Here is a 24690-nt window from a genome sequence, read left to right as displayed (position 1 = left end):
TGTGTGAACTTGTTACCTTCCAGCCATCGGAGCTTCCTTACTGGTTCTGGGCATATATGGTATAAAGGGATTGGCATTCACAGTCATGACTCAGAAGAACGGCCAACCCCCCCACTGCTCTGTCAGTTGGCCACTGCTCCTTTCTGGGCAGAAAGACAGTGTCGCTGAGATATACAACCAAGAGCTCCTTGAGGGCACGACTGGGTCATTTTCATTTGTGACCAACAGTGCTAAAGACAGAACATGGAACATAGCAGTTTCTCCCTAAATGTCTGTTGATTTGAAAAGCTTTGATTTGAATGAGTTCTTTGAACACCAGTTATACATGTAGGTTCTATGTGGTAACTCTGTGTTAACCAGATCATTCGATTTAGTGGAGTCATTTTTTCTTGTAGCACAAATGAGATGACATGAGCTTGCTGCAGACTCTCCAATAATGACCATCTTCACTCAAGAATCAATCCTAGGTTTAGACATGCACAGAACCTTAATTTAGCAAGAGAGAGTATAGGAGCCATCTTCCGTTATTATTTTATCCAATATCCCCACACTTGGTAGCGTCCCATTTCCTGTCTGCCTTGCTCTCAATAGTTAGGGACCGATCATCCCAAGCCTGGCGAGTAATCAATCCACAACACACGCTCCTCTGGGGCAATATTTCGTTTTATTATTTTGTAAAGGGCTCCTGAGATAGCTAACTGGGAAGAGGGACTTCTGGGGGGTGGTATGCTCAGGACCCTTACAAAGGGTTGTCACATGTGTGACAACTGCAGTGTGACTGTCAAAGTGACAGCATCCCGTGGCTGCCTTCACAAACCCCCACCCCGAGCCAGGTGGGAGTTCACTCTTCTGTCCTCTGCCTAAATACACACGGACAGGGTCAGAGGCCAAACCGGAGGTTTAGGTGTTTAGGAAAAACAAGAACCATTGAATAATTGCCTGGTGTACTTAGACCATGGGTGGTAACAACGCCAAAGAAACTGTTCGTTTAAACTTTTTGTATTTGGTGCAGGTACGTAAAAGCTCAAATCAGACACACACATACAGAGAGAGAGATTCATGTATGTGCACACACATCGACATGGACCTTGAAAACAATATATGAAGGTAGAGATAACCCTCAACGAGGGTCTGAAAGAGACTCTAAATCTGTCTAACTCAGGCTTCAATGTCCCCTTTCTGCCCCACCACCCCAGTCCCTACTGGTTCATCCCTTCTCTGCACACCCTGGCGTGAACCAATCACCCAAACCAGGCTGCAAGCGGGTTGAGGACGATTCCTGTGCTTTTTCCTTAATTTTAACTGAAGTGTTATAAATACATAGTAAAGCGCCCAACAGCTTAGTGAATTTTTAAATATGTAAACCCTGGTGTAGCTACCACCCAGATCAAGATAGGGAGTATTTCCAGTATACCAGAAGGCTCTCCCATACCTCTTCCCAATCAACATCTCCAAGGGCACCCCCATCACCATGGGTACCATCAGTGTTGCCCGCTCTCTAACTTCACATGAGCAGAACCCCACGGTGCGTACTCTTGTGGTAGGACCTCCTTCACTCATTGTTAGCTTGTGAGAGTCATTCGCGTGTGTGCAGAGGAGTTCTGTTCTTTTCTATTGCTGTGAATGTAATCCCTTCTGTGAATGTACCGCAATATATTTATCCATTCTGTAACTGATGCACATTTGGTATTTTCTCACTTGGGGTTATTATGAATAAAGCTACTATGTGTGTTCTTGGTCCACATGTGTCTTTGGTGGATGTATAGATTCATTTCTCTCGGGTGTATATGTTGGGTCATAGATTAGGTGGCTGTTTAGTTTCGAAGGTACTGCCACCCGGTTTTCCAAGGTGTCTAATGATCATGCTGCTTATAACAGGGCATCCACGGCTGTTTTTAACCCTTTAGCCCTGTGGGTTTAAGGCTACGTCTTCTTTCTTCTCAAAGGCTCCTTAATGCCTATTTGTCAACACTTGCCGAGCCTTCCAGGTGACTTGTGTGTGAGCCTCCCTCCTTCTGCCGGCTGCCCCCTGAAATGAGCAGAGCGCGGCGGCTCGAAGCGCCAGCCTGGTCATGTGGCTTCCTTCACGGCTGGGTGACATTTCAGATGCTCCGCTTCCCCAAACCTCCATAGAGTGGCAGCAGCCGTCATGTCTTCCACCTTCTAAGGTTGTCTGGGGATAAAATGAGGTAAAGCCTGCAAGGTGAGCAGCACAGTAAACGCTCCATACAAGCCAGCGATGGTGGTCAGCGTTGGCGTAAAAACGCCAACAAAGCAGGCGCTGACAGCTTACCCGCTCCGGCGTGTCGGGCGCCCCACAGCGCTTACTCCCCCAGCACTCTGGGCTCCATGTCGCTGCCCGGAGCCTCCTGCTGTCACCCAGCTCCGTGGGTGCCGGGGAGGTGGCGAGAACACAGCTCGTGTCCACTCCTGGTAGGAGGGATCCTGAGGTCCCAAGGGCTTCAGTGGTCCCTGTAAGCCCAAGAGGAGCACTGGGGAGCAGACCAGGCACAGATGCCCCCCTCCTGGCACTGTGGCTCAAATCTCAATCCCGAATCTGAGGGCTGAGTTGAATGCCACGTAGGAGGATGTTTTCCTTTCGGTCCTTTGCTTTGCTTTTTGGTTTCGGTAGGGGAAGCCCCCTCGCCATCACCTCTTCCCACTCCCCTGAACAAAAACACCATTCTCCACGCTGAACTTTGCCCCGGTGCAGGGGGGTCTGGCTTCCTTTGCCACGAAGCCTGTCAGGTTTCGATTAGGCCAGGGAAACACCACAGGAAATGAGTCAAAGAAAGGAAGGCTGTGATTTTTTTTAATTTCAAATACCAGATTTATTATTTTTTTTTTAAATGACAGTGTCCCGGCCGTGCCAGGTCGAGGAGGAATGTGGAAAATGTGCATCTCGAAACGTCTGAGGGGTAGCTGGATCCTCCAATTGTTTCTAACAAAAACCCATGGGAAGCTCTCGGCGGCCCCCGGGAAGACAGTGCACCCACTGGAGGCCACGGACGCCGGATCCCGGGTGACGTTTGGGCACGGAGGTGGTCAGTGTGGCTGGGCTTCTCCAACCTCCGTCTCCTGGCCTGGCCACGTGGTGGCCATGTGATGGACCGGCCACCTTCCCTGCCTCCGAAGGGCTGTCATGACTACTTAACGCTCTAACCCTTGTGAAGCTCAGTTCTTTTGCAGAAAGCACAGAATATACAGGCCATTCAAACCCTTCCACACACAAATGCCATCAGAACTCCCTGTGAGTGGAGGTGGCGTTAGCATGGTTGGGGCCACAGGTGTCGCATTCCACGCTGGCTCTGCCACTTCTGCGCTGTGACGCCCCAAGCAAGTGATAGAACTTTCCTGGGCTTCCGTTTCTTCCTCAGCAAAGCAGGAGTTACTAGTTACACCTGCTCTGTGCCAGCCAGTCTCAGTGCCTGCCATGGGGTAACTTAGCCCCCATCTAAGGAGGTGGGCACTCTTATTAGCCCCATGTTACAGATGAGGAAACTGAGGCAGAGATGTTAGACAAGTCGCCCTAGGTGACACAGCCGTGGTGCGATTATGTCAGTCTGTGCCAAACCAGAGAAACAGAACCAGAGGGAGACAGATAAGAAGAGATTTAGCTCAAGAGTTGGTTTAGTGAGAGTGGGGCTGGCCAGACAAGTCCAGAATCCGCAGGCCAGACCCCCAGGAGGGCAGCTGGTAGCTGGAACTGCGCAGCACGTAGCCTTTTCAGACAGGCCTCTTTCCCTTAGCAATATGCTAAGTGCTGCTCCACGCTTTAGCATTTAAGGTTCCTCCGCGGCTTTTCAGGCCTTGAGAGCTCATTTCTATCTAGTGCTGAATAATATCCCACTGTCTGGATGTGCCACAGTTTATTTATCCACTCACCTACCTAAGGGCATCTCGGCTGCTTCCAAGTTTTGGTGATTATGAAAAAAGCCACTATAAACATCCATGTGCAGGTTTTTGTGTGAACGTGTTTTCAATCCTTTGGAGAAATACCAAGGCGCACGATTGCTGGATCGTGTGGTAAGAGTATATTTAGCTTTGGAAGGAACTGCCAGACTGTCCTCCAAATGTCTGTACCGTTTTGCCTTCCCCCGATCATACTGCTAATAATACCTCCTTCTACGAAGGGCATGGAGTAGGGGTGGGTATACAGGTGGCGCTCAACGCAGGTGAGCTAAGATCATCCCTGCCATGCACAGGTGTCCCTCTGTGGGAGTCCGTCCACACACCATTCCTGCCGGGGGGACCGGCGGGGTGACGCTGACCCCCCAGGTCTCTGTTCGCTCCCCAGCTGCAGAGGCTCGCGGAGAAGCTCCTGGCGCAGACGGCGCCCGATGCCTCTCGGCAGCCACCCCAGCAGACCCTCTCTCGATTTCAGCCCAGGTCACGGCAGGTTCAGTTATTTGAACTGCTTCAGGCATCCGTGTCCTGCGGGCCTCCCGACAGGGAGGCCGGAGGAGACACTGAGGATGAAATCATGCTGCTCTGGCCTGGGCTAGTGTTTCTTACTTTTCATTTGCAAATAAAAACAATCAGGCCATCCAAGGCCAACAAACAGGGCCACCTCCCCAGCTGCTCAGCTGGCTGGTCCCTCCCCAGCTGCAGGCTGCGGCCCTGGTGTAAGCAGGCCCCGTTAGGGCCTGGGACACAGGAGCACCTTCAAATCCCAGGATGGAGGCAGCCAGGCCCAGGGGAGGCCCGCACAGGGCCTTACGTAGCTCTTTAGGGCCCAGGACGTATTTTCCAGGTGAGGTCTATGAAAGAGCAGCAGTGACGGCGGTCCTCGTCATCATCGGGGCAAGTGTCTCGAGTGCTTACTGATCGCTCACTGCACGCCTCGCTAAGTGCTTTGCCCACAGTCTTGCATGGCCTCCAAGCTGCCCCGTGACCTGGGCGCCGTTACAGACACAAAACCTGAGGCTCAGAGCGGTCCCGTGGCCTGCCAGGGGTCACCAGCTGTTGAAGGCCAACCTGGGGGTTCAGACCTAGGTTTCTGTGACTCCAGGGCTCACGGCACATGGCAGTCCGTGAACAACTGTTGAGTGCCTACTGCATACTAGTACATTTAGCTGTCAACTCGCATTTAGACCTAAAACCTTGTAAGGCAGATGTCATTAATCCGACGTACAGATGCTGTGAACGAGGCCAGGGCACTTGAGTAAGACCTGGTTGTCAGCAGCCAGAACTGTTTCCACCTGGGAACGTGAGTTTGGCATCAGTCAGGCTCCTGCCCCAGCCCTGCCCTGAACAGCTTCACTTCGCTGTTGAGTTAGTGACATAATGGCCTCGTCAGAAACCCTGGAATCACAGTGTCTTCTCCATAGGCTTCCGGAAACAGCCAGCCCAGGCCCCGGGCACAGAGAGGCCGGCACCACCCTCCGGTGGGACCCTCCTCAGTGGGAGGAGAGTTTTGGCGGGAGAGGGGTGGGGGGGCGCCCTTTGCACCCACCCATGAGAAGCCCTTTTCAACCTCCCCTTCTGAACAGCAAACGTCTGTCAGCTTCCCAGTTCCACAGCCAGGTCCCCGGCTGAGCAAGAGTGAGCAGTGCATCAGGTAAACGGAGAGCAGGTGCTGTCACTTAGTAGGGAAAAGCCCTTCCGCGCCCTCGCTCTGGAGGGACACCAGCAGGGGTGCACTGGACGAGGAGGACGCACGGCGCATCCACGAGCTTCCAACTTCCTAATGGGTTCCATTCAGTGTAAACATGGCTTAACTCTTCAACCAGATCATTGAAGCGCTGGCCCAGTGTCCCGGGCCTGGACACCCTCCCACCTGCCTGGAATGGTAATTCGTCAGGAGGCAGCCCCCGGGAGGCCCTGTCCTCCTTTTTAAAGAGGTTCCAAATGGCCCCCAAATCGTGTCTTTCTTCCTTGAGGCTCGGGCAATTTGGGTGTCACGGGGGCCTTTGTAGAGACGTCAACGGATTATTTCACGAGAAGAAACCCCCTCTTGACACCCTGACGTGGCTTCTGCTATGGAGATGAAAGATCCAGGGAGGCAGGCTGGAAAACAGATAATTCACGGGACTGTCAGAGCGCGTTCTGAATTTCACTCACACCAGGCAGAGCCAAGGAGAGGGGACAGAGATCCCGCCCGGGGGTCTTGCTCCAGGGGGAAGCGGGCTGAGCTCTCAAGTGCCGAAGTGATAATCCAGCCCGCGGGGCCGGACAAAGCTGGACATTTTGTCTTCACTGTCAGAACGCCACAAGCTCAGGAGCAGATGGAGGGGTGTCGGCAGTCGTAAAACGCCCCGCCTCACCAGGGACAAGCAGGTTAACAGAAGGGATTGGCGCCATGCACGTCATAAAAGCCCTGCAGGCCTGTCATGTTCCGATAAATCTTGATTTGGTAACGGAACAGCGCTGCGGTTCCCAGCCTTGGGTTTCACAGGTGAGCCGTGGGCTGATGGATGGTGTGGAAGCCAGTGGGGGAAGGGGGCAGAGGGAACCTGACCCGCCCACCCCTACCCCCTCTTGGCTCCACAGCGCCAGGCAGGAAATCCAGCCTGCAAGAGGCCGGGGAGGCGTGCGTTCCCTCTCCGCATCCACGCTGGAATGCTGGAAGGCAACCGGCTCCATCCTCATCTCCTGGCCCTCGTGCTGGTATCAAACTGTAGGAGCTCAATAAGCACTGTCTCTTCTCAGTTAGGCTTCTGGGCTTGCCCACCCATCAGAGAGGGGCTGTTGAGGAGGACAAGGCCCTGCTCTGCACACACAGGCTTGCCAGCCCTGCCCGACACCCTGCACCCCACATCAGCCCCCCGAGGGAGGCGCACTTTTTCAGAATCCATCTGCCCAGAGGGGGCACTTTGGAGCCATCCGTCCGTCCAGAGGGGCTGACGTTTGTATTTTGCATCAGGGCGCCATATTGCTGGCAAGAGCCTGGTGAAATGTCCACTCTGAACACTTTCAACTAATGGACAGGGCCTGGAGGTGACACGGATGAGTGGGGCAGGCCAGGTGGGAGAAGAGGAACCCACGGCCTGGAGTCAGGTGCAAGAGGGAGCATCATGGCGACATGCCCACCAAGGGCACATGATCCAGTGGTTGCCAGGAGGGATTCAGATCTTCTGACATTGAGAAGGAAGACAAAATCTGGACTTCTCCTGATTAGTAAGTATTAAGGAGTCATTCAAATGTAAAATACGGTGCAGGATTTAGCAAGAAAAACCAGGCAGGCAGCTTGGCCCTGACAGCCCCAGGCCTGGGTTCTGCGGTAGGATCTCAGAGCACAGAGCACAGAGAAGACGGTCCTATAACTGAGGGGCACACAGGAAGCCCCTTCCCCTCTGAGCCCCAGTGGCCTCGCATTTCCGGTCCTGCCTCCAAGCCTCCTGCCCGCTTTCCTGTCTGCGCCCCCGCCACTGGTCCTCCTGGGCTTCACGGTGAGTTCTCTGCAGTTCCCAGAGGGACCCTGTTCTCTGACCTTGGCCATTTCCCTTCCTGAGGCCCCTGCTCCCTCCTCCCTTCACTTGGACCCCACCTCCCACTGAACCGCACGTTTAAACTCAAATGTATGTTGTGCGCCTGTGGTCCCCTCTCCTTCCTCACTGCCCACTGGCCCCATGTCGCAAACCCTTGGGCCTTGTCTGCCCCCCGCCCCGTCCTCCCCACCCCCACCGGGCCTTAAGCTCCCTGAGGGCCGCGGCCCCCTCCCTGGGTTATCCCAGTGTCCCCCCTGCCATGCCACCAGTTCCAACCAGAATGCCAGCAAGGGTGGCCCCCAGGGCTCAGACACACCCCGCCCGGGCTGGCCAAGCACCCCAGGGGGCCTGGGAGGTAGTGGTGACTCGGAACCAGAACAGAGGAGACACGAGGGGCAACGGCCAGCATCTAGTCCACAGCTGTCTGTTAACCAGTTGTGCACAATGGAGATGGGAAGCAGACTTGGGGGTCGTAGGTCTCGGGAATGAGGGGGCTGGAGTGATAGCTGAAGGGTGCAGAGATGCTTTGGGGGTGATGAAACTGCCCCGAAATTTACTGGGGGATGGCTGCACATATCTGTGAATATTCGAAAAACCACTCAATTGTACGCGTTACATGGGTGAATTGTATGGACACAAATTATATCTCCATGAGGCTGTTAAGAAAAGGCTTGAAAACGGAATCCCGTGGCCTGTCATGACGGAAGGCAGTGGAGGGCAGGACCCCCAGGCGCCCTACCTGTGCTAGTCGCTGACAGGGGCCTGTCCCTCCCGCCTCCCTGGACCAGCGTTTCCTCGCGCAGGAAGGGTGATGAGCTCTGTGCCCCTTAGAGGGCGTTGAGACGATTAAACACGAGGTAATGGAGTGAAGCGCTTGGCACGGCAACCTTGTAAATTCTCAAGAGATGGCAAGAAGGCCAGCAAGAAGGGAGTGATTATCGTCGTCCCAGTGTGAATGTGGACCAGGTGCCCGCGAGTCAGCACTTGTTTCTGCAGCAGCCCTGCTGGGCCATCCCGTCAGCACCTGGCTTCTGGGGAGGGCGGGCTTCCTTCCTGGAGGGGTGGTGATGCAGGAGTCGCTGCCCTTCCGTCAAGGCAGCGCTGAGCTCTCTCCCAGAGATAAGCGCTGGCCTGCTCAGCCGCGTCCTAATCGGCAGCAAGACCCTGGACTTGCGGGGTCTCCTGGCTGTCAGGAGGAACGAGGGCCGGAGGATGATTAATGAAAGAGAAGGAAATGTAATAATGCATGGCCGGCCCGCCAACAGCATAAATCTCTCTGGGGATTGTAGAAAGGATGGATTCCTCCCTCTCTGGGCCTTGAGAAAGGGCATCCTCCAGGTTCACTGGAGTCTGAGAAATAACCACGGACATTAAATCAAAGCTTACCTGCACTCAAGTCACACAGGAACCCGCTGGCTGAGGAAAATCATCATCCCGTGGGCCTGAAACGAGGGGCTTGGGTTAGTGGCATGCTGGGAAAGAGGTCTGGCTGCAGTCGGGCGATGGATGAAGACCACCCAGCAGGGGCTTGGGTTCAAATCCAGACCCCACCACTCACTAGCTCCGAGACCTTGGGCGAGGTCCTCGGTTCTCTGCTTCAATTGCTTTCTCTGGACCCCCCCTCGTGGCATTCTTGTGGGGACTGCCTGGGCAACCTGGGTAAAGCTCTTGGGAGGGAGACTGGCTGCTACTGTGGCCACGCGTTTGCCCTGCAGCATCTCAGGTAATCACCGACACTCTCAAGAAAGAGGAATTATTATTAGTCCCATTTTACAGATGTGAAAACAGAGGCCCAGAGCATGGCCTAACTCCTCCAAGGCTCCCCAGTGGGGACCGCCTGACCCTCACCGCACTGCCTTCCAGCAGCCTGAACCGGGAATTCGAAATCCTGCAGTCCCGTCTCTGACTTCTCACGGGTGGGTCCCAGGGCCTCCCGCACGGCCCTCACGCTACCATTTGTTAGGACTGACTGCAGCAAGAACAAATGTCCCCTCACCCTCCCAGGGCCTCCACAGCCGCCACGTTCCAGTGGCCTCACGTTTATCTCCGCGGGGGACTGTTCTCCGTTGTTCCTCTCCCCATCTGTCCCTCTTGCCCACTGTCCCTCTTCATTTTAATCGAAAAACGTCCATTTCGCCCCACCCGGGGTCTGCACAGTGTATGGGCAGCTTGGAGGTCGGAAACCCGAGCCGGGCACTTCTAGGGAGGGACCCCTTAATGGTTCTAGCAGATGCCGCAGGAGGGAGGGGGCCCAGGCAGCCCCCAGCTGCCCACCCGGAGATAACCCCTGACCCCCTGCCTCTCTCATGGGGCCGTCAAAAAGCCCGAGCCCTGGGAAGGCCAATAAATCCTTGGGTGTTGCCCTCTCAGGATTCCGGCCCCTGCCTGGGAGAAGGCATTTAAACTTCTTAAAAGAACTCTTTTCTAAGCCTGCAGGAAGCCGCCTGGGCCCTCGTGGGGCTGAGGGCATTGGCTTCTGCGGGGTTCTGGGACCTCAGTGCAGCAGAATTCCCTCTGTGCTTGGGCATCCTTGGCCCACAGCCAAGCAGCACCACCCGGGGGGCAGGGCGGGAGTGCCTGGGAGCCGAGACGGGAAGAGGCGGGCACTGAGCACCCCTTATCCAGGCTTACTCTCACTGCCCACAGAAGGGCCCCTCGCTTACCTCTGGGACACCCAGGGGAGAGGGCAAGAGTCCTTGGGCACAAAGGGGGTTGCTTATTATTCAAGAAGCCACCCAAGTTTAGAGGATAGTATAGAGCTTTTTAATTCCTTTTTAAGGTCATATATTCACATGGTCAAAAATTCAAGATATAAAAAGGTATCTCCCTCTCACCATTTCCCACAGCCACCTTCCCAGGGCTACCAATATCTAGAGATCTTTTAGGAATATAAACATATAGTTATGTGCATGTAAGTATATGAGTATGTATACTTACGTGTGTAAGTGTACACACACACACACAAAATCTTGTTGCTTTTCATTCAACTACTTTGGTCATCATTCCATATTGTTATATAAAGAACCCTCACTCCTTTTCATGGCTGCACACTACTCCTTTGAATGGCCCATTCGTCACCTATTTATTGAACAGGCCCCTACTTAATGATAAGGGCCTTCATGATAACATCACCTCTCCCATGGACGCAGGTATCAGGCAGCATCCCCGCCACGGCCATCTGGGACTGCCGGTCACTCTCAGTCTCGTCCTCCTTTTTCCTCCTCACCGTCTCTGCAACCCCCTTTGTGGGGTCCAACTCCAGCCTGAGGCTCTGTTCATGGCTGGGTGAGACTCAAGGTCCTTCTGCATCTTTAGAAGCACTCTTCTTGCTGATTTTGGCCTCCTTTCACACACCAGAGCTTTCTCTTACATCTATACCGGGAGCATAGTAGGTGCTGGATCATCCTCATTTAAAGGAGGGTAGGAAAGATAAACCCTCATGGAGGGAGTCCCCCTCCACATGCCTCATGGGTCATAAAAGAGCAACGGGTTTTGCCAGAGGGCACTGCACGTGGTGGGACAGGAGGGGCCCAGTGGAGCAATGGAGGATTTGGGATGTAAAGATGTGGGCTGGCCTCCTGGCCGTCCTGTCTATTAACCTGGGCCACCCTCAGCCGCCCCCACCTGTCCAACAGAACAGAACACACATGGTATGTTCACATGGCAGAAGCATTTAGCTGTTCAATCCTGGGCTCTGAAGTCAGCTCCAACTGGGTCCAAATTCTACCTCTCCTTCTTGGGCAGATACCTTTCCTCTCTGAGCCTCAGTTTGGATAAATGCAATAGGATGCCCTCGTGGGCTTACAGGCTTACGTGATGATTAAAGAGATTAAATGCATACATCTAGCCACTCGGCATAAACTAGCGAATGGCAAGTGCTCAAGACATTTTCGCTTTTATTGTTGTCATTGATGTTGTGTGGTTGTTGCCACAGCAGTGGTGGCTGATCTCTGGACACACTGTGCTCTTCTCCACAGATGTCCCCCACAGATCTCAGCGCAATTGTTCAAACCCCAAAGCGCTAGCTGGGCTCGCAGACTTGGACAGCTGGCGGGGATTACCACGTCATCATTCTCCGCAGGTGCTCGCAGGTCTGTTTTCTTCCCAAGCTACCACTTGTGTCCCTGCTTGTTGGAACACACACGATGACTGTTTGCTGGGAGAATCCTGCCTGGAGGCAGGGGACTGAACCAAATGACCTTCTGACCTCACTCCCAACCCCAACTCCAGGGTTCAGGATAGCCCAGCATGCACAGGGGCCAACGAAATTAGCCACACTTTCCGGAAGTAGGAGGTTATGCAGCTTATGCAGCGTTCCACAGCTCCCAGGGGCTTTTAGATAAGACTTGCTCCAGGCTCTTTTCTCCCCAGGACTTGTGGAAATCTCTGGGTCTGTCGGACATCAACTTGTCTCCCTGTGATCCCACCAATGACCTTCCATTGACCTTTGGATACCGGCGAGAGAAAACGTCATTTTTCCCCTAACCCACTGAACTCTCAGAAATGACAGAGTGACAGAGGTCAGCCTGGCCTTTCCCGCCGTCGCCGTGGCTTAGGGAAGGCACCCACCCCCAGCGAGGCCAAGTCACCGAGAGACCCCTACACCGAAAATGAAGTGAGGTCTTCCTGAGAGGGTGTCTCCTGCGAGGCACGGGAAGAGCGAGCAGGAAGGCCACGGGGCAGCCGATAGGACACCTAAAGGAAGAGGAGGAAATGGCCAGCGGAGTCTAGACGCGTTATCTTGCCCCCTGTGCGGGCACCGGCCCACGCTCATCCATCGTCCCTGGAACTGACTTCCTGCCTCAGGATTTACACCAATGACTTCACCCTCTTGCTATCTCGACAGTCCCGCTGCTGCCCGCTCTGGGCTCTCAGGAATTAGGGGCCAGATAACAAGTCTAGACAGCTCAGAAGTTTTAAATGCATTATCCTCCAGGGGGAGGAGGATGGCTAGCGACTAGCTCTGGGGACTCCAAGGCTGAAACCCTGGACCGCGTTCCGATTCTGAGTCTGTGCGGGGAGCGTAAGCCATCCTCGCTCCGCCTGCCCCTCTGCCCCTCCCTCACTCCCCGCCGCCCGGAGGTTGAAACAGGCACAGAAGAGCCACTCACCACAGACTCTTCTCCACCTGCCAGTCATGGGAGCTCCACACCCCACCTCCCTGCCCCCGGTTCAGGGAGGACCCTCGGGGCTGCCTCGACAGAGCTGGATGAAGTCCAAAGGGCCCTCGTGTTCACAACCAAGAGCAGTGGTGAAGCCACACAAGTGGAAGGGAGCCCGTTCATTCAAACCTCAAGGGTCTCAGATGAGATGCTTGGTGCCCTGCTCGGCAGGTGACCTCGGCACCTACCTCCACCTGCCTGGGGGCCTATGCTGACCCGAATCAAATGCTCTCGCACGCGACGTGGCAGCCCCCTTTGCCGCCTCCTCCCACCCTTTACGTATTGAACCGCGTCCTCCCCAAGCTCCCATGTTGGAATCCCAACGCCCAGTACCTCAGAATGTGCCCTTATTTGGAAATATGATCCTTGAAGATATAATTAGTCAAGATGAGGTCATATTGACGAGGGTGGGCCTCCAATCTAATACAACTGCGTCCTGATAAAAGGGGGACTGTGGACACAGAGGGCACATAGGGAGACGCCACGTGAAGGTGACGGCGGAGATCACGGGGACACGTCTACAAGGCAAAGAGCACAGGATGGCCAGGGAACCCGCGGAGCTGGGGAGGCCTGGAGCAGGTCCCCCTCGGGGCCTTAGACGGAGTCAGCCCTGCCCACACCTTGGTCTCAGACTTGGGGCCTCCAGCCCATGGGAGAGGACATTTCTGCTGTTGAAGCCCCCATGTGTGGTGCTTTGTTACTGCAACTCCAGCAAACTAATACACACCCCACCTTCCTGAAGGACAGGGCCAGGCGAAGGAGTGCCTGGGGACTGCAGAGAAATTACAAGCACCCCCTCAGACTCCTGACAACAGAAGGCTTCCCTGCAGCTGTCCAAGCCACAAAGCTGTCCAGTAGCAGCTCACAGCTGGAAGGCAGAGAGTGGCTCCGTGGGGACCGGGGGAGGTTTTGTCAGCTCAGGACACGGCTGGAGCATCACCGTTGGTGTCCAGCCTGTAGCCCTTGGCAGGCGTCGTCCCAGACAGCAATGGCTTCCTCCGGTGCCTGTGGCCTTTTATGGGAGCTTTCTCTGCTACAGGCGAGTGCTTGGCCCGCTCGCAGACGGGCAGGCCAGAATCGCCAGGGGCCACTGTCCTTGGGAGCGGTCCTCAGTCAGTGACAGTGACAGCTGGTGGGCAACGTCCCAGCTCCCTGGCTGAGCAGCTGAGAAACTCCGAGGGGTGATCCACACAGCACCCCCAAGCTCTCACCGTGGTCACAGGGCCAAGAATGCACCCGGCACTGGCCCCTCTCTTCCATCTCTCCTTCCCCGATGCCTCCTGAGGTCACCTTCCAAACAGGTGCACCCAAACTTGACCCTGGTCTGTGTTGGGGGAATCCAAACCGAGACAATGGGAGATTACACCTCCAGGCACAGAACGACCGGGAGGAGAAGGCACATCTCGGCTGCACACGAAAGGGGTGACCCCCTGTGCACTGACTTCTCTGGGCGTCTCAGAATATCTGTCTCCAGATTAACACCAGCCTGATGCGCGTCAAGGCAGAAGTTGCTAGTTCTCGCCAACATCCATTCTCCTTCTTAGGGGATAGTATTAACTGTAACTAGCTAGGCATGACCGTCCTTCCCAAAGACTCACCATCCCAGATGCCGTTCTTACTAAACGTGCAAGGTCCCAGGCGCGTGTGAGCCCGTGTCTAGATTCTGGCCAGTGGGATGGGAGCAAAGTGATGTCCCGCCCCAGACACGTGCCCGTAAGTCCCCTTCCCCCCTCCTCCTGTCTGGATGCAGGTGTGGTGATGGGAGCACGTCCTTCTCCTCCTCCTCCTCCTCCTCCTCCTCCCATCTTTCTCTCCTCCTTCCCCTCATCTCACACCAAGAAGGCGTGAGGGTTAAAAAACACTGCAGAGAGTCTTGTATCGGTTTTTCTCCATCAAAACCGACTTTGAAGCTTCTGACCCAAGCAAGCCTTTCATCCATTTTAGGAAGCCAAAGACAGATTTCATTTACATGAATCCAAAAATAATAAAGTGAGAGAAATAAATAAAGGTTGAGAAAGAACACCGGTGAATCCCTGAACTTGCGAATCCAGGAAGTGTTGGGAGAGCCAGGCTCCTTCCAGGAAAGACCAGCCTGTTCTGATGAATTCTGGAAAGTGTGCCTCCCCAGTGTGTGAGAGGTGACCGGACACATGGTGTGGGGGTCACCGGGAGGCCCCTCTGCCCGAACCCACAGGAGCCCCACTGGGAAGAACTTCCTAAAGTGACAGTGAGCAGGAACAACGGGTGAGTCAGGTCTTTAACTGCCAGAGATCATCCTGATCTTCATAGCAATGCTGCAGTGTTTAGAAGGTCTGTGTCACATGGAGATAAACTGTGAGGCTCCGAGGCTGAGGAGCAGCCCAGACCAGTTCGGACTGATGTCCTGCACCGTCCCCCACAGAGGGCTGAGCGGGCGGATTTGTATCTAAGATCGCTGTGGGTCTGGCTGCCGGGCCCCTGCCCTGCTTGTTGGCTGCACAACGGCCGGTTCAGGGGCCACCCCTCATCCCGGCTGGTCCGAGTGCATCCTTAGGGCGACAGGGAGGAGCTCAAGATCTGCTGGGACCATTGTGCTGACCACGTCCCTCTTCCTAGGAGCGAGAGTGTGGTTCTGGTTCTTCCCAGCTGTGTGCCCTTAGACAAGGCACTAAGCCTCTCTGAGCTGCATTCGGCACGTCTCTTAAGTGAAGTCAGTACCCCTCTCTTACTGGGTACCTGTGAAGACTGGATGAAGTCATATGACTGTGGGCTAATGTCTGAGTCCCTTCGGGCCGCTATCAAAACACAGTACAGACTGAGTAGCGTAGAAACAACAGAAGTCCATTTCTCACAGTTCTGGAGGCTCTAAGTTCGAGACAAGGACACTAGCACTGTCGAGTGACAGCCCACTTCCGGGTCACAGACTCTCGCTGTGTCCTCACGGGACAGAAGCACGGAGGGAGCCTGCGGGGTCTCTTTTACAAGGGCGCTAATCCCCTTCACGAGCCTCCACCCCTGTGACCTCATCACCCCCCAGAGGCCCCACCTCCCAACACCATCGTTAGGATTTCAACATGTGAATCTCAGGGGGACAGAGGCATTCAGACCACAGCAGGTGATATCTGGTGCACGAATTTCCTATCCAGTCTCCTCCTCTACCATTTCCCTTCAACAGCCGTGGACAGAAAAACTGGGCTGATACGGGCCTGGGGCAGATGGAAGGTGGTGTGGTGTGAATGCGAAGCGGGGGGCTGTGAGGGGTGTGTGCGGGTGCCGTGTGGTGTGCGTGTGAGGTGTGAACGTGAGGGGGTAGAAGCGTCCCTGGACGGGAAGCCAAGAGCACTGGATGGGTGGGAACTTTGAAAGAAAAGTTCCAGTTTTACAGTTGACGCTATCACTGTGGAGCAGGAACGCATACTTCCTGCGGGAGCGGTAGGGGTATAAAGCACACACAGGAGGAGGGACCCGACTTCCCACAGAGGTTACCCTGGGGAGGGACGGAGGGAGGGAGGGAGGCCTTTGGCTGCTTTTAAATGGACAGCGTGGAGACAAGGACTGACCCCGAGAGGTGGTTTGTCCAAAAGCCAGTAAGCGTCTGGAGAGGGGTCCATCGTTACTAATCACCCCTGCACTGCTTCACACCCACCAGGCGTGCAGTGTGTGCCGACGTGGACGCACGGCTGTCGGCCTCGTATCCAGCGGCACGACCATGCACACAGCCACTTGGCAGCCTCTGGTACAGCAATCCCACTCCGGGCGCCCACCACCGAAACCGGGTGCTGTGTAGACAGGACACAGGCGCTGGGAAAGGCAGAGAAAGTTCAGCCCGGTCAGCCTTCAGAGGTGACAGGGAGCTTAAGTTACAACATGAGAACTTTGGGGAGGTCCGAGGGTCCGAACAAACCACAGACTGATTTGTTCTGGGTCACAGGTTATCAGAGGCTGTGCTTAAAGTAAGGGGAATGAGGAAGCGGGGTGTTTCATGTGGGTGTCTGTGAGCAAAGGCAGGAAATGGCAGAGATTTTCTCAGACCAGGGAGGAGGGTGCAGGACCCCCTCCCCAGCAGAGCGCCTGCCCCGTGGACACCCCGGCAAACCGATACAAACTCGGCAAACGTGTGAATTCAGCTCCACACACACCTGAGGGCCATTTCAACATGAAAACTCAGAGAAAAGAAGCCGCCAGCCAGTTCCCTACCCCAGGTTCACCAAAGTGTGCGCCTCAGAACAGCAGGCCCAGGCGAGGTTCCTACACTACACACACACATACACACACACACACACACACGTGCACACATACACACATGCACAGACATGCGCACACACACATACACATGCATACACACACACATACATACTTGCAAACACACACACAGTCAACGGGCTCAGAGTTCGGGGAGGGGTGCCGACAACCGTCCTCTCAGGAAGTCGCACTGGACAAAAGTACTCAGTCTCAGGAACTCCTACCCCTCAGTCTCTTTAACACTTTTATCGAGATGTCATTCACACACCAGACAACCCACCCATTTAGAGTGTACAATTCAATGGGCTTTAGTCTATTCACAGAGTTGTGCAACCATCACCACAGTCGATTTTAGAATACTTCTGTCACCCCCCCAAAGAAACTCAGTGCCCTTTAGCCATCGCCCTCAAACCCCCATCTCCCCAAGTCCTTGGCCACCACTAATCTGCTTTCTGTCTCTGTAGATCTGCCTGTTATGGGCGTGTCCTGATAAATGGATTCATCTGATACGTGGTCTTTGGCTTCTGACCTTCTTCACTCAGCACGTTCCCAAGGTTCCTCCACGTGGTAGCTACGTCAGCACTTCACTCCTTTTATGGCTGAGTAATATGCCACTGTGAGGATGGACCCCATTTTATTTATCTTATCTTTTGTGGATTTTGCTTTGAGACCAGTGCTGTTTTCTCACTGGTAGACCAGTGCTGTTTTCTCACTGGTACACCAACGCTAGTTCTGAGGTGAGGGTATTGTCCCATGCTTCGGGTATTCTCAGTGTTCTCAGACAGGGGCCGGGAGGTGGATGTGCTCCCCAGTAGTGCTCCAGAAGCTGCCTTGTCTGAGAATTAGTGAAAGAGTACACATCTGCTGACACATGTGACTGCAGCTGCCAATAACATCGTAAAGTAGGCAGGGCAGCTGTGCCCACCCCCCAGTGTCCAGATGATGAGGGGCCCCTGTGGGATGACGAGGGGCACTGTGACGGTGCTGCAGTGCTGGCCACCCTCCCTCCACGGACCCTGACCGCTTCCCTTGTCAGTTCAGAGGTCGTCCCTCTGCAGGGTCCCGGGTGCCTGGCCATTTCCTCACTAAGTATGTCCCAGGCACAGAGTCCAGGCTCGCGGTTCTGATGGACATGGCCTGAGCTCGTGTCCATTTCATGGCCTTCCTCTCCTGACACAGACCTTCCCACTCCCCCTTTTAGCACCCAAGGGCATCCAGCTCCCCGTGGATTGATGTGGTGTGGATGTGGCAGGCTCTGATTTCACTAAATGCCCAGACACGAGTCCACGCTCCAGCAGCCGCGCTGTGCCCGCTGTGGGCACAGAAGAGCCTCATCACTTTGGGGACACAGTCATGCTCTTATCTCTTATGCCTTCAAAGCAACCATATTTGGGAGTCAGATATTTTTCATAAACAAATAGGGTCAAAAGCTGATAAAAATCAATACATCTGAATCAACGCGCGGTTCCTGGTACGGCGTTCCAGCGGATATCTTTCGGCCCGCCAGGTCCCTTTGAAATGTTCACAACAACAGAAGGGCTTGTTTTTCCATCCAAAGCAAATGGAAATACTCGCAGGAGGGCAAAAACAAATATTGTTCAGGGGCTGGAGCGTTTCAGACAGCCCAAGGAAACTTTGGGACCCAGGAGATTCACAGCCCTCTGCTGTGTCCATCTGCCCAAGAGGGGTGCCCATGGAGCATGGAAAGACGGAAGGCTGTCTTGGGGCTGGAAGACTGCATGAGAAAGAACTCAGAGTGTGCGGAGAGTGGTTTCTGGAGCCAGGTGAACCTGAGTCCCATTTCTGCTGCCCCCAGATTCCTTATCCAGATTCCTTCCCTCTTGGAGCGACAGTTTACCTGTCAGCCAAACGGGACAATAACGGCTACTTTGGAGGGATGTTGAGAAGGTAAAATGAGTCACAGAACATGGTTAGGTCAGTTCTCCAGATGTCCACATTAGCAATATTTTCATATTGGAAACTAATGAACTACAAGTCCTTTTCAAATAGCTCATTTTCCATCTGTACCATAAAATCCAGCATGGTTCCATCTTATATTGCTGTCTCATGTCATTTTCAGAAGCAGTAAGTGATAACCATGTACCTTCCAAGGGTTAGGCCCTGTGGGTGAGCCTTTTAGAGGCCACGCCTGATACTCCTTCTCTGCCCACAGTGGATTTGTATTAAGTAGTTACAGCTAATGGTCACTGAGCCTTGATGAGCAGTACTTCCTACATCACGGCTCACTTAATCCTCATGACAACTCCATCATCCCCAATTTATAAATTGAGACTGAGGCTCAGAAAGGCTGTGACTGCCCCAGCGGCATCCAACTTGTGTGTGGCAGGGCCAGGATTCCAACCAAGACAAGCAGCCGTTCTGTGTCCCCATGGGGAAGTGAAGCAGGGGATGGGAAGCTGGGGTGGTGTGGACACTGCAGGGAGGACGGCCAGAGGATGGCTGGGGCCGGGGGTCAGGGGTGACATCTAGAGCAGTCACGTTTGGGAGAAACCAGGAGAGAAATATAAACCAAAGAAGTGGAAATGTAACATGGGGCAACCACAGTGGGCAACAGTCTGCCAGCTCCTCAAACAGTTAAAATAGAATTAGTATATGACCCGGCATTTGCACTCCTAGGTATGGACCCTAGAGTGGAGAGCAGGTGTTCAAAGACACGTACACACATGTTCACAGCTGCACTAATCACAGTAGCCATGAAGGTGGAAACAACCCAAACGTCCATCAGTGGATGATGGATAAACACAGATGCGGCCTCTCCATACAATGGAACATCACTCAGCCATTAAAAGGGATGAAGTCTTGACACACATTACAACGTGGAAGAACCTTGAGAGCATCACGCTGAGTGAACGAAGCCTGTCACAAAAGACCATACTGAATGACACCATTTATATGAAATGTCCAGAACAGGTAAATCCATAGAGACAGAAAGAAGACGGTAGTTTCCAGGGGCTGGGGGAGGGCAAGTGGGGGTGACTATATCATGGGTATGGGGTTTCCTTTTAGGGTGACGAAAATGTTTTGGACCAAGATAGAGGTGGTGATTGCACAGCATACTGAATGCACTAAATGCCACTGAACTGTTTGCTTTAAAATAGTTAATTTTATATTATGTGAATTTCATGTCAACCAAAAAAGAAAGAAAGAAAGAAACAAAAGGGAAGAGGCTGCTATACAGAAACAGAGAGAGAGATAAAGAGATCTATGTACCAAAGGACAGAGGAGAGCCCCGAGGTAGGAAGAGGCAACGCCCACTCTGAGCAGGGACGTGGACCTGGGTCAGCTCAGAGGCAGAGGCAGAGGCAGAGGCAGAGTCAAGATGTTGCTGAGGAGCAAAGAGAAGGGTCTAGGCTTGTTCTCGCCAGATGTAGATTGTTTGGCAAGTGGGTGTGGCCCACACAACCTCACCCAAAAGGGCAGGCGGCTGAAAGGCAGTGGCATGAGGGTGCTGCCCACTTTGCCAACAGTGAGATTCATTCATTCACTCATTCATGAAACAGCATTAACTGAGCACCTATTATACCCAAGTGGGAACATTTAGTGGAAAAGGAAACCCAATTCTTGCCCTTGTAGAAGTTGTATTCTAGAAAGATACACAGATGGTCAGCAATTGTGGTAAGTGACCTGAAAACTTAGTAGGTGCCCCAGTGAATTTCAAGGACCCCTGACCTGGCCAGTGAGTCAGGGAAGCCTTCCTGGAGGAAGCGATATTAACCAGGGAAAGAGAGGAAAGGAAGAGCATCCCATGAAGACAGGATGGTGTGTGCCAGAGCCCCAAGGTCACTGGGGGAGAACAGTGAGCCTGAGGGATGGAAGGAGAGCAGATGTGATGGGAGCTCAGAGAGGGAGGGGGCCCAGCAGTGCCTAACATTTATCAGATGTTAACCATGTGCCAGCTGTGGAGCTCAGAGCCCGACACACGTGCAATCGTGTCATCCTCACAGCAGTCTAGGAGGTAGGCTCTACGCTTGTCTGTATCTTCCAGGTTGGGGGATACTCAAGCACAGAGGGGTAAGTTAACTGCCCACGGCCCTCAGCCATGGCGCATGGAGCAGGCTTGCACCCAGCCGACAGACGACAGAGTCTGGGCTCTGAGCGGCACACACCCGTACATGAGGGAGGGCGGCAGGGGCCAGGCCAGTGTCGGATGTCACGGTAGGGACTTCCCACTTTGTCTTAAGAGTACGGAGAAGTTCTTGAGGGTCAGGGTCAGCGTCAGGATTGCATCGTGAAGGGAACATTCCTGGGAGAATGAACTGTTAGGCACGAAAGGCCAAGCAGGAAGACTAATTAGAAGACGGGGTTCACATAAATTTTCACTGAAATTCATGAAAATTCTTGTTTTCATGAAAATTTATGTATGTCCACAGCAGCTTTATTGAAAATAGAGAAAAGCTGGACACAAGCACAGTGTCTTTCCTAAGGTGAGTATTACACAGACAGCAGTGCATCACCGTGGGGAATACCACCCAGCAGTGAAAAGGAGCGGATCCATCAAACAATGTAGCTGGAGCTCAAGAAAACGACACTGAGCGACAAAAGCTTGTCTCAAAAGGTTACACACAGTGTGATTCTATTTATATAACACTTTTGACGTGACAAAATGACAGAGATGGAGAACAGGCTGGTGTCTGCTGCGGAATGGAGGCAGGTGGCAGAGGCTATGAAACGGGGCACGAGGGATCCTTGGGATGAGACGGAGCTGTCCTGTGTACTGACTGGTTGTGGTCACACAAGTGGACCCATGTCACAAAACTGCTCAGGACAAAACACACACACACGCGTGCACACAAACACACGCATTTCACACACAAATGAGTGAAATCTGGTGAAATCTGAATAAGGCGGATGGATTGCGTCAATGTCGGTTTCCTGTCGGAGCTGCTGTACTGTAGTGATGTAGGGGCTATTACGGGGGGAACTGGGTAGAGATACAGGGGTCTCTCTGTATTATATCTTACAACTGCATGTGAATCTACAATTATCTCAAAGTAAAGAGTTTTTTAATAAAACTGAATTGAATGTCACAAAAAAACAAATAAAAATAAATAAAATAAGAAGATGGGCTCACCAGGTGGGAGATGGGGGGGGGGGGCCTTGGGCGAGGGTGGGAGCAGGAGAGCTGGGAACCCGGAAAGGGACCACGCAGATACATCACTAATCACGCTGCTGCTTCTGAGCTGCTGTGACGACCTCATTCTCCTTCCAAAGAGCAGGGCTGGCTGAAGCAGAGCTTCTCAACCTGGTTGCCTGTCAGGACCATGGGGAATGAAGGCTTCCTGGGCCTCAGGTAGGGCTCGGGCACTGGCATTTTTTTAAGCTTCCCCACATGGTAGGAGTGCGGGCAGCCAGGGGTGAGAGGAACCCACATCTCCAGCAGACCCCGTTCTTTAGGGCTGGAAAAGGGGCTCTTCCCTCAAACCAAAGGAATTCAAGGGCCCGGGAAAGAGTCCATGCCCGCAGAGACGTGGCAAGGGTTTGGTGTGGGCCGTTCTGGAAATTCTTTTTATTCTGCCTGTTCCCCCATCATTTTCTCGAGGGAAAAATAAATACCAACATCCCCTCTTGTGTCAAAGTGACGGGTGTGTACACCATCAGCGTGAAAAGTTATGCCCCAAAGCCCGGCTAGACAACCAAACGAAACCTCCCTGTCAGTGAGTAGATGTGTCCAATATTTCAAGCAAGACGGTTTAAAGCTATTTTTGTAACGTGACTCTAAGTGGATAATGTAAGACTATGGCGAAGCCCAGGGAATGAATACATTCTTGTTTGCAATTTGAAAATCAATAGCAGACTTGGAGAGCCTGCGAACGTTCCTGCACAAGACGCCCCGGTGTCCCCTGAGCCGGCCCGGCGGCAGCTTAGATGGAATGAGGCGGCCCGGAGCAGGGACAGACCTCCAGCACCCCTCGGCCCAGCGCCAGCCTGTGGCACAGAGGGCTGGCCTCTCCGCCCCGTGCTGCTGACAACCACCCACGTGCGTGCAAATGTCGCCCCTGGGTTCCAAAGCTCTTTCCAAATCTAACCTGCAACGCTGGGTTCAATGCCAGGGAAAGTTTACTTCACCTGCAATGAAGGTCTTGCCCGTGTCCAGCCTCGCTTGGCCTCCTTGGGCCCCAACATGCCAAGCAATGCCTCCGCTCTCATGGGCTCCCCTTGAGGGAAGGTGGCAGCCCTCCCCAGTATCAAGGCAGTCAAGTACTGAGCTCCAAAGTCCTCAGAACCTCCTGCCTGAATTGTTAGAAAATGCAACCAAGCTGAGTGATAGCTGGGTCCACACCTGGCTTTGGGGCTCTGTGAGCCCACTGGAGCTGGGTACAGGATTCCACGCAGGAGTCCACTTTCCTGTGGCCAAAGTCCATCAGCTTTATAGGATTCTCACAGGAATCCTGAAGCTTGACCCTCTCTCTCCTAAGCTGGCCCAACTCCACTGCCCCCACCCAAACGCCTGTACAAGGCTCTCTGTCACACCACTCTTGGAGCTTTCAAATATCTTTTTTCCTTCCTACAAAAGCGATGTGTTCTCCTTCCAGAAAGATGAGAAAGTCCAGACAACATGGTGATTCCAGACCCCCGATGCTAAAACTCAGGTGTGAGGGTCTCTATTGTTTCCCACCCCAAACACCCATAGCGCCCAGCATTCCGAGGTGAAGCCCAGATCCTGTGCTGCCCGTGGGCCTCCAGGCCCCTCGCTCCCCACCCAGCACCGGACACCTATTAGCTGCTCTAGAAAAGTCTGCATAGTAAGGACATGGGTGTTTCTAAATCGGCATCTGGCATCATAGAGATAAGACGAGAGATGTAACCCAGAGGACAAAGCTTGACCAGTAATTTAATCTCATTCTGCATCCAGCCCCTGAGAATAATAATAACCGCCACTATTTAATGAGTGCTGTCTCGGTTGGGTCCCCCCAGGCACACGTGGGGACAGTGAGCTATTCTGGAGGTGAATTCAGGAAGCACCTGGAGGTGGCTGAGGGGGTGAGAACGGGAGGGAGGAGCCAATCCAGGGGCGTAATGAAGAGCTTGCTGCTGGTGTAACGGGGGTGCTGGCCTGGTGGGGACCCTCGTGGAGCCGTGTGAAGACACCTTGGAATCATCTCCCTGAAGGACAGAAGGGCTGGGTGTTTGCCCACCTTCTCCCGCCTCTCACTGTGGCGGTGGAGGGGGCGTGCTGCTCTGGGGGCACTGACCCCCTGCATGGCCCCCATCCATCTCTGAGCCAAGAAAGCTCTCGGTGAAGAGAAGCAAGTGCTTAAAGAGGGAAGCTCGGGATGATCCACCCAAGTGTTAGGCGACCTCTGGAGAGGCGACGGAAGGTTCCGGTCACTAACCGAGCATTCACTCCGTGCCAAATGCCCTGCGAGGAACTTGCGCACAGTTTCTATTTTCTCATTAATCCTGACCACACCATGCGGTGAGGAGTGTGGCCCTCACTCTCATCCTAACTGTAAATAAGAGATGCCGAGATTCAGGGAAGCAGAGGAGTTCTCCCGTGGTCATCCTGAGCAGCTGGTAAAAGGCACATTTAAACCGATTCTTGTCGATGCCAAGTCCCACGACCTTAAGCGCCGTGCAGGGCGCCTCCCTGAGGAAGAGGGCTGTATACCTCTTCTCCCGGCCGGGAGGGAAGGTGGTAGCAGCAGAGGAAACGCTGAGTCACAGCACCTGAAATTCTGCTGATCTGATCTGTCCCAACGCTTTTAGGAAAAACAATACACCCTCTTTGATCCATGTCCAGGTCCACGACGGGCTCAGGTTCAAAGTCAACACGTTCCCAAAGCGTGGAAGCCCTTGGGTTCTGGGAAAGTGGGGAGAACAGGGTTTTTTCTTCCTGGAGTTTATTCAAGGTTTCC

General features: G+C 53.7%; 1 protein-coding gene across 5 annotated transcripts in view; it reads right to left on the bottom strand.

The window, feature by feature from the left end:
• Positions 1–24690, bottom strand: part of LOC309616381 (uncharacterized protein C16orf95 homolog) — a 515949-nt gene that overhangs the window by 213995 nt on the left and 277264 nt on the right. For 4 of the 5 annotated variants that reach the window (XM_082366941.1, XM_082366942.1, XM_082366943.1 and 1 more), the window contains exon 13: positions 8817–8872. The gene's annotated coding sequence lies outside the window, so the exon portion shown is untranslated. Of the gene's footprint in view, positions 1–172; positions 6010–8816; positions 8873–24690 lie in introns of those variants that run through there. The other variant, XM_082366945.1, reaches the window with a different exon arrangement.

This window comes from Balaenoptera borealis (genome assembly GCF_965194805.1).
Source record: "Balaenoptera borealis genome assembly, chromosome: 19".
Classification (NCBI taxonomy): domain Eukaryota; kingdom Metazoa; phylum Chordata; class Mammalia; order Artiodactyla; family Balaenopteridae; genus Balaenoptera; species Balaenoptera borealis.
Note: the sequence above shows the minus strand (reverse complement) of the source record. Positions and strands in the feature narration are given on the sequence as shown.